Source organism: Lates calcarifer, linkage group LG17 (genome assembly GCF_001640805.2).
Source record: "Lates calcarifer isolate ASB-BC8 linkage group LG17, TLL_Latcal_v3, whole genome shotgun sequence".
In the NCBI taxonomy this organism is placed as follows: domain Eukaryota; kingdom Metazoa; phylum Chordata; class Actinopteri; family Centropomidae; genus Lates; species Lates calcarifer.
In genome coordinates this window covers 25,337,296-25,347,028 of record NC_066849.1, presented here as the reverse complement: position 1 = coordinate 25,347,028, position 9,733 = coordinate 25,337,296, and the positions used below count along the sequence as shown (strand labels likewise).

Sequence of the window (9,733 nt, the reverse complement as noted above, 5' to 3'; positions counted from 1 at the left end):
GTGCTTTAATACCCCCCCTGCTCTAAAAAAAGGTGTTTGTTTCCATCTGGAAATGTGTCCCCTTGACACAAGACAGGCAAATTGTGTGAGCTGCAGATGGCTTGTAGCTTTTAAATGTGGCTGCATTTCTCTTAGCTGATCAGTAATATGAATACTTTTATGTTACAGATAAGATGCACATCTACAGATTTCAACCAGAGAGAGAAATGAGCCGTGCCAGGGAGGGTTTCTTCTGTGCTGACTGTTCACCAAACCTCTGGAGGTTTCCACACCACTGGCCACATCCCCTGCTGGCACCAATGGTATGTGAGTGAATGCCAATGGCGGTACCCCCCACATGCAAAACTGATAAAACATTCCTCTGGGCAGGTGTGTAGGTGGCCTCCATATTAACCCACTAAAACAATAATTTCTTTACATATAACCTCTGTGTGAGTGTGACCACACGCTCAGTGGTGGGCACAGCCAAAGAGGTATTGCTTTACTGTTCTGGGGTTGTGGAAGCTGCAGTGTTATAATGCACATCAGTCAGAGCAGCAGCCACAGCTACTGAGCACGTGCAGACCAGACTGCATACCTGACCCTTTTGCCCAAATAGTTTCAGAAGCGGCGCTCACCTTTCACATACCCTGAGCAGACCTGGTGATCTTGCACCTTCTCTCCTGTACGCCCCCCCCCCCCCCCCCCAAACCCTTCTCCCCTCCTTCTGTTTCCCCACTTCGACCCCACAGGATTTCAAATTATTAGAAAGAAAATGTTCAGATTCTGCAGGCTCAGCATCGCCCCCCTGTCCGGCATATCCTCCTGTTCTGCAATAACAAACGCGAGAGGGGGGTACACACTGAGAAAATAAAGCAATCAGTATCGGCCATTGTGTGATTTCCACCACAGAAGCAGAAAAAGTGTTGAGACTGCATTATGAAAAACAAGCAGAGGGTAAGGAAACACCCCCAGAATAGCGAGAAAACGTCTCCAGCTAAGATTAGTTTTCTTATTACTTGACATTTTTTGTCTCTTCCTGCATTTTTTTCTAAAATATTCAGCTTCTGACCTTTGGCTTGTTTATTGTCTGTCCGTTCGTCCAGGGTGTGATTTACCTAAAGCGCCTCCTTACAGTTTAAACTAATTCAGCAAAAAGACACTTTTGGAAAACTGTGCCCTCTTTGTAAGAAGACAGTACATTCCCAGTTTATTTTGTCACTGCTATAACAGTGGCAGGGTTCATTCTGATGCTGCTGTTTCCCTGGCTGAAGGTGGCTTAAAGTTTAATGACATTTTTGCTTAATTAGACATTGTGCAATGCAACATTCACCTTCTCTTGCACATGCACTGGATTCTAGTGAGGTATGTTGTAATTTTCCTCAAGACAGTTTGGGTCCAATCAAAAGATAAAATGAAATCAGATGACTGCTGGCACAAACCTGCACGTCTCATTTCCCCAAACCGTATGTTCGACCCGTCTCTGTCGCAGCCTCAACAAACTGCAATAAGAGATACTATTCATCTTACTCAACGATCTCGCCTTCGTTTTGTGTCTGCACTTTTGTCCTTCACCCTCCTCTTCGTCCTCCCCGCCTCGCGGAATCTGATATTCTCTCATTATTAATCTCTCCTTCCCTTTTAGCGTCGCCGTCGCACTCAACATTCCTCTGCGTTACATTCCCACAATGCAGCACATTTCAGGCCGTAAATCATTAATTGGAAAACACAAAGTCGGCGACGGTCCTCAGTATATCACTGGCACAATGCACTTTATAATTTGAGGCTTTTGTGGGAACTAAAGGATCTGGGCTGATTTATTTGTTTCCTTCTTCCACGAGTGATTTAAGCTGCAAATTCCCCTGCTGTCAACATGCGCCGTCTTCATACGTGAGCTATAGCATCAGCACGCGCCGCACTCGCTGACCACGTTATGACCCGCATATCGCTTCACAGAAGAACAGGCATTTCACAGGCTGTGCACCATGGATCACACTGACAGCACTGTTATTTAGCGTTTTGTCACTTGGCCGACTTTCAAGTCCATCAGTCTGCTACAGTTGGCCTACAGTATGCACTTAAAGTGGGTCTTGTTGTGGTGTTTTTAACCTCCTATGTTGCTCTTACTAACCTCAGTGTGAAGGTTGGAAGAGGTAGAGGGTTAATGAGTCAGTTAACTGACAGGAATTTTGATAATTGATTCATTTTCAAGTCACTTATTGCTTAGAAAAATGGCAAACATGCTGGTTGTGGCTCAGCAGATGTGACGTTTTGCTGCTTAGTCAATTCACAAAGATAGAAAACTATAGAAGAATATGTTTGGATTTTAGTTGATCCCAGGAATTTTGATCCCATCTGTGCGTCTTTGACAAAAAAAATTCTTAACTCAAGGTCAACTTACCAGCTTTTTTCTGTAGCTTTCATCTACATCGCATGTAGTTTGCTCTGCTGTCATGGAGATAGCTCAGGTGTCATTGTGAGACAACTGAGCAAGCTTTATCCACAGATAAACAGTGTGACATGGGGTTGAAAGGTCAGGAATTAAGATTTACTTTGAGGCCAAGAGTGAATTTTGATTGAACATCTTAAAAATCAAAGTAAATTGGAGCATGGTAACAAATAATCAGAGCTAAACGTCAAGTTAGAGCACCTTTAATGTCGTAATAATCCCTCATTGCACAGGAAAAGTATGTGTGCACAACTATGACATGCATAGCAGATGAAAGTTGAGCCAGGAAGTGGATTTTAGCAACATCAGTTCACAACACCTACTGTGGTGATTCAAAATAATTTGAAAAAACTTAATATCTGATCTGTAGTCATCTGTTCAAATTCAAAATTCTCAGTTTATCATGTTCAGTGTGTTTGAACTCTGCAGTGAGGTCAGTTAGTGGCTGGTAGCAGTATGTCTCACCCTGTTCATCATAGAAATGAATGGGGAGTGAAATCCAGTGTGACTGCAGCTACAGCTGACATTTTTTAAGAGAGTAAGAGTCCAAGTGAGCACAACAATACAACAACTGATTGAAAAGACTGGCAGTGCTGCAAAAACAACATGTGAATCGTAATAAACCAAGCTGAAAGTTCCAGCTCCAGAAATCTAATTTAGCCGTGTTTAATTTTATAAAAAAAGGAGCTCAAATCACAGAGGAAAATCACACAAAATGTATCCAAACTTTTCCTCTTGCACTACACCCTTCATCACAGTCAAATTAGTCGACTGTTTCCTCACATGTTTTCTTTTTAAAATATTTTCTTAGTGGATTGAAATTAATTAGGCATTCCTTTGAGCGGCCAAACGAAGGCATGTCTTATCAACAGAATGCGTTCCAGCTTGGTAAACAAGCTTATCACGCAGACCCAAATGTTTTAAGATAGTCTGCTTTGTATTGTGCTGCTCAGCCAACACAGACACTCTTAATCTTATTTTTTTTCTTTTCACACAGTTGGGTTGCTTTCCCATCAGGAGAACGAATAAGATGTAATTTTATTGAATGATGTTGACTGTGGCATAAATTATGTGTTCTGCCAGCTGAGAAAAATCATTTGTTGCTCCTTAACTCAGCCGTGGCGCTGACAGCAAAGACAGGCCTCGTCTGTCATGGGGCAAACATGAAAATCGGCTAATGAAGTGGGGTTCATTTCTGCAGACTGATAATTGCATGGGGTGTTTTGGGAGCCTTTAAACTGACTGTATAGCATGTAGTAAAATCTGGTTAACTTGCAAAACAAAAATTATAAGGATTTGTCGGCGGATGGTTGATGAAATCTGCTCGCTCCATCACAGTCAGCACTGACATCGAGCATTACCGCCTGATGCTTTTTTTTGATGGATTTTAGTAGAGCAAAGAAGATGGGATGTAACCGTATGAAGGATGCCAACTTGGGTGGTAGACATCTGCCTTTGTTAACCACCATCCTCAGACCCCATTAATTTGGCTGTTTTGAGGTTAGGACTTACAGTTGAATCGTTTTCCAGAGAGTTCAAGGGCTGTAGTTGTTGTTGTAACAGTATCTGAATCAGTTAGAGTTTCCCTTAAGGTTCCCATTCGAGCCAAAGCAGGTAAATAACTGTGTCAGTACAGTTTTTATGTGTTTTCCAACTTGCATAACCGTGAAATTTTCCACATTTTCCACAACAGCCGCCAGTGATTTGTGTATGTACTTTCTTGGAAAGCATAGGGCTGCCTTTAAAGTAAATGTACCAGAAACTATAAGTTTTCTCATTATAACATTTGTGACTTTTATGGCACAAGTTGTGCTGCTGTAACACAATGCCACCCTTTCTCTAGAGATAATGGTGCAGCTTTTATTGAAATCTATTAAATGCCACGCATGCTTTTAAAACCAGCCGTTCTTTATTGATTGCCGTAATGGGGGCTGCTCTACAGGAACGAACTCTTCCTGTTATATCTGTTTTCAATAAATTGATGGAATGAACATGGCCTGACCGCGCTCTGTCACTGCGTGCATGACATGGTTAGAGAAACATCTGGAGGCAAGAAGAGAGAGAGAGACAAGAGGAGGAATGTGTGGCGCGAGAAAGGTGAAGAAAGAACCTAAAAGAAAAGGTAACTAGCTGTAGGTTTTTTGATCAAGGCAGCTGCATGTGGGAGCAACGAGAAGGCAAAGAGGTTAGGGTTCGAGCATGTGTTATGAAGTGTTTGTGGGGAAGTCTGTGCCATTTGTTTGGGCTGGAGTTAGAAATGCCTGGCAGCTCTCAGCAGGAGGTCTGGGTCCTGCCCAGCAGAGGCTCACTCTAATTGGTTAAACAGGCAGTGTGGCATCTTGGATTGAACTCATGACTGGAGGCCAAGTACGGCATACTTAGCATATCAAGGAAAGATCACAGTCATGTGCTCGCAGTCACCGACGGTCTTTAGGACAGCAGTCCTCCCATGGCCAGCCAGGAGGAGGAGTAGGAGGAGGAGGAGGTGGAGGAGGAGGAGGAGGAGGTGGTTGCTACGGGAAGGAGATAGAAGGCTAGACAATCTTGCCTGGTGCTCTCAGGTTGACCAACTCAAGTGACACTTTCCTGAGAGTGGGCCAATTCCAGGCTGCTAAGAGGATCAGTTTCCCCCTCCTGTCCTGACACACATACCCAGCTAGCGCCACTCAGATGTCTCCAGGCTCGCTGCTCGCCAGGCACAGCCGGCTTCAAACGCCGCTCCACGCTATCTAACAGCCATGTGGTCCATGCAGCATGGATGGGATCAGAGCGTGTTTCACTGCAAAGACAAAGTCCTCGCTAAGAGGATTGAGATCTTAAACCTGACTCTCGCAAAGTGTAACTGTGACCGCAGGTAGGCAGCAGGCCGGGGCAGAGGCCAGCACTGAGGTTCATGTAAACCTCAAACAGACTAGAAGAGAGATGTTTTTTTTAAGAGAGTGCACTGGGATTGAGACTAAAACAACAGAAGGAAGAAGGGCAGACAGAAGAAACATGACACAGTATGGGGCAGAGAGACAGAGAGGTGTCTAATCTTGGATCTTGGCGTGGCGAGGCTTGGACTCAGCACGTCACATGTGCTCCAAATCAATAGTTTCCTTCCGGAGAATCTGTGAATGTAACGCTTGGGACAGTGGGATGAAGTAGTTAGAAAGCTTCAGTGAAGACTGTCACATCAGAGACATGCTGATTGTTTTAAGAACCACATGTGAAATCCTTTTCATCTCCACTGTTGGGGTAGAGGCATAAATCTCACAGACAGACAGAGCTGTAGACTGAAAGCTGCTCTAATCAATATTGTTGCTTGTAGAGGTGAACGCATCTTCACTTAATTTTGGCATCTTTCAGCTTTGTTTTGATTTTATGACCAGGAACTTTACTGTTTTGAATCATCAGCGTTGATTCTAGCCACAGTAGGCAGCTGTTTTAGGGAAGAAACTCAGATAAACCAACTGCATGCCAGCGAGCACCAGACAGACTTAACAACTAGCTGGTGAACATGGTGGAGCATGTTCAACTTCAGGTGAAATATGTGATTGTTGAATTTATAGCTTGTTATATAGCTTTTGTTCAGTTTTATGCCACATTTTTAAGATTAATTTTCTTCATATTGTAACAGATGAAAAAAAGCATCTTGTGTTATCTTAAGTTGCTTAATTAGCAGCAGCTTAACGTCGCCAAATTGCATTGAAGAAAGACAGATTTTTAATTTGAAACACTTTTTTTCACTATTTTTTTCTGATTTAATCACTTGGTCTGTTTGTTTTGGAGTTCAGGAGAGCTCTGTGGATAATTCGGCTCCTGCTAAAAAACCTCCTGAACATCTGAATCATAAGTTATCAGCTCAGCAAACGTTGATATACCCCTAGTGCCAGAAATTAGATACTTCACATTTAAATAATTTGGCACCAAAGACCCTTGCTTTCAGTTAAACATGCACATTTGTGTTAAAAGGTTTAATGTTGTGTAATTTAATGGTCCTTAACATATCTGGCTTGCCTCTAGCTCTGCAAATGAATATATCAGTATCAATATGATTTATGCCATTCGGATGAGCTGATCCTTTAAAATGTTATTACAAGGATATGATGAAAGGCAAAGAGAGCTTATAGATTTCAAATTAAAAGATGAAAGCTAAAAAAGAAACAGTCCTTTTCCTTTTCTCTCTGATAAAGCGACAGGTGTTAGCGCTGCGGAGGGCGCTGCCAAAAAGGCGAGAGTGCAGCCCATTATGTACGAATGTAACATTCCCAAACCCCTGTATATTTTGACACATGTTGAAGCCTGACCTGACACTGAGCAGGTGTGTGTGTGTGCCAGAATAGGCTAAAAGGCAACATGTCCCGCTCACCAGCTGCAGAGTGGCTCCGGCTGAACCCTGCCGCCTGCTAAACCTGTGCGCCTGACGTGCTGTTTGGATTGCCGGTGACTGATTAGGTCGTGATGTGGAGACCTTCCACTGCGACGCGTCATAGCTGCTGCACTCAGGCGGCTAACAGCTGCTCTGAGCAGCACCTAGCTGCGCTCTAATGGATGGCTTCCGTGCTGTACACGCAGAGGGCCTGACAGGCTGTATAGGAAAATTTAGGTGTGTCCGCATGTTGTTCGACATGTAAGATAATGTAGCCTCTCGGACCGCACTTAATCAGATTCTGCTATTAAAGCAATACTCAACCAAAAACCTGAACTGAGCTGCAGCTAACATGTTCTTTACTGATTAACATATTGATAACTTGCTTTTATTAATCTATAAAATATCAATAGTGCCCTTCACAAGAGCTTCAGATTTCTTGTTTTGTCCACCGAACACTACAAAACTCAGGTACAAAAGGAAAAAACTTTGACTTTGTTGATAAAAAATTGATTAATCGACTAATTGTTTCAGCGCTAGATTTGTACATCCAATACTCACCACCTGTGGCTTTGAGAAATTTGTTACCTCAAACTCAAAGTCAAAACATCCAAAGAAAGTTTTCAAAACCTGCAGCACAATCCAGTTTTTCAGGCTTATTGTGCTTCAGAATAAAAAGCACAAATAGCAAAAAAAAAAAAAAAAAATAGGCAGCATCATACAGGGCAAAAACAAATAAAATGTTAATGACATACTGTAAATCTAACATATGGTAGAGAGATCCATAGAGTAGGACCATAATAAATTTATTTACCTTTGTCTTTAGCAAACGTTAGCCATTAACATCATCCGGTTGCAACGATGCTAGCTTAGTTTGGTCACAAAGCTGGTATTTAGCTATATTTTTGCTAAAATGCCAATAATGTCCTTTACATTGGTTGGATACATAGTGCTTTTATTATTATATTTATAGCTGTCTGTTATTTACAAGTAGCTAAACAGCTAACAGAGCCAGAGATAAATGTTCTGAACGTAAAAATGGACAAAGAGGAATGGATAGCGCTGCAGGAGTGGTTTTAGAAGTCCTTAAGGAGATTTTGAAACTGGAATCCATCTTGAATCCTTTGTAACTGCTGGTGTAGCCACAATCCTCCATGAGCTACAAACTTTGGCGAGTGTTTGATCCTCAAAAATAGTTTTTTAGTTGATTATTTCTTTAAATTAATTTGTATATATGTGTGTGCTCACTGTATGTTCATACTGACACACATGTCACTGTGCGTCTCACATCAGTGATTCTGTAAAGGGCATGTTGAGCTCTGCAGATTGTTTAAGTGAATAGAGAGAGTGAGGGTGTGTTTAATTAATGGTTGTCCCCATCTTATTGCTAAGCAGAGGAGCTGAGTGAGGTGGAGGTGGTGGTGGTGGGGGAGTGGCTGTAAAAGGCTGGTAAAGTAAATACACCATGCTCCTCTGTCAGCAGTGGAAAAAGAGAGAAGAATGAAAATGTAATCTCACTCCAGCTTTTAAATCTGCCCCCCCCCCCCCCGCCCTCACCTCCTTCTGCAAGACCTTGAGAACAACACGTTTCCCATCAAACAGCAGATTAATCTGGTGTAACTCATGCACGGTCACATCCCGGTCCTCTCTCAGGGCAGAGCAGTGCTGGGAAGGCTATGTGTGGGAGTCCAGCGGTGGAGGAGGAGGAGGCGGAGGGGGAGGAGGGGGGTGCGGAGGGATGACAGGGGAGGAAGGGCTCAGAGTGTGCATCGTATCATCTGATTTGTGGGGAGTGTTGGGGTTAGGTGGGGGGAGAGAGCAATAATAAAGATGCCGGGAGTGAAAGCAATATCACCGTCTGGGCCAGCGTCTCTCTCTCTCTGTGAAGAGACGTCTCCTATAGGTTGTGTCTCCATGCCACCTGCTCTGCATTACAAGGCTGCAGAGCTGCTGACAGCAGAGTCTGGAGGCTGGTGTTCACACACACACACTGATGAACAAAAGGTAATCAGAGACATTAATGAATCAGCAGACGGTCTCAGATAAAATACCCATGCAAACACACGGGGGGGAAATGTCGAAGCATGATCAGGAATGGCATTACAAAAACAAAACAGCTGAGATAGTCAAAAATACAATACACATATTGATGTTCACTGTGCCAAAAAGTTAGAAAGTGCTTGTATTGCAGAAATGTGGCAGAGGATATCTGGCTTTACAGAGCATGACTTGTAAATACTTGAATTTTCTGTTTGCTACGTGCAGTCAAATTCTGACATTTATCACCAGCAGCAATCTACCCTGTGTTCATAAGACCCAGCTTGTCTTAGTGGAGGTACAGGTGATACAACAGGTCATTTTTGTGTAGGATAATGGCAACCACTAGCCATAAAAAATGACATTTAAAAAGGAAATCCTCAGTGATGCTGTGTACTCAAGAATTAGTGTTGTTTTATTGAAAAGTATTGTTAAAGTTAACAAATCTTAGGAAGGCAAGTGTTCAGTTTTTCAAATAATGTTACAAAAATGCTGTCACAAGACTGATACATATAATAAAGGAAGTTGTGACATTAGTAATGGAGTAAGACAGTGTGCTGCACTTACACAATAGTCCGTTTTATATGGTGAAATATGGCAATAAGTAATATATGAGTCAAATCCATGTTCTTTGTTCCCTATCCAAATGGAAGGCGAGGTGTTTACTGACCTCTTCTCTATTGCTTATAATGGGTTTTTATGTGCTGGCTTTTGCTTTCCTGCATGGTAAATTATATTAAAAGCAGGGTTTGGTGTAAATCTTGAGGCTGATCACTTGAAGATGCTGCTGATCCTGTGAATTATTGATTGAAGTTGTAATAAAACAAAGGATATATTTCTCTAAACTGAGGCAATCCACAGTTTATGAGCTGGATTGATGTTTAAAACTAAGAAAATAAGACTCAAAAGGTGGTACA

The 9,733-nt window shown here is 42.4% G+C and overlaps 1 long non-coding RNA gene across 1 annotated transcript in view; it reads left to right on the top strand.

Annotated features, from left to right (window-relative positions):
• Positions 1 to 9,733, top strand: part of LOC127143447 (uncharacterized) — a 40,780-nt gene that overhangs the window by 4,274 nt on the left and 26,773 nt on the right. Inside the window, exon 2 of the long non-coding RNA XR_007814859.1 lies at positions 169 to 302. This is a non-coding gene — a long non-coding RNA (uncharacterized LOC127143447). The remainder of the gene's footprint in view (positions 1 to 168; positions 303 to 9,733) is intronic.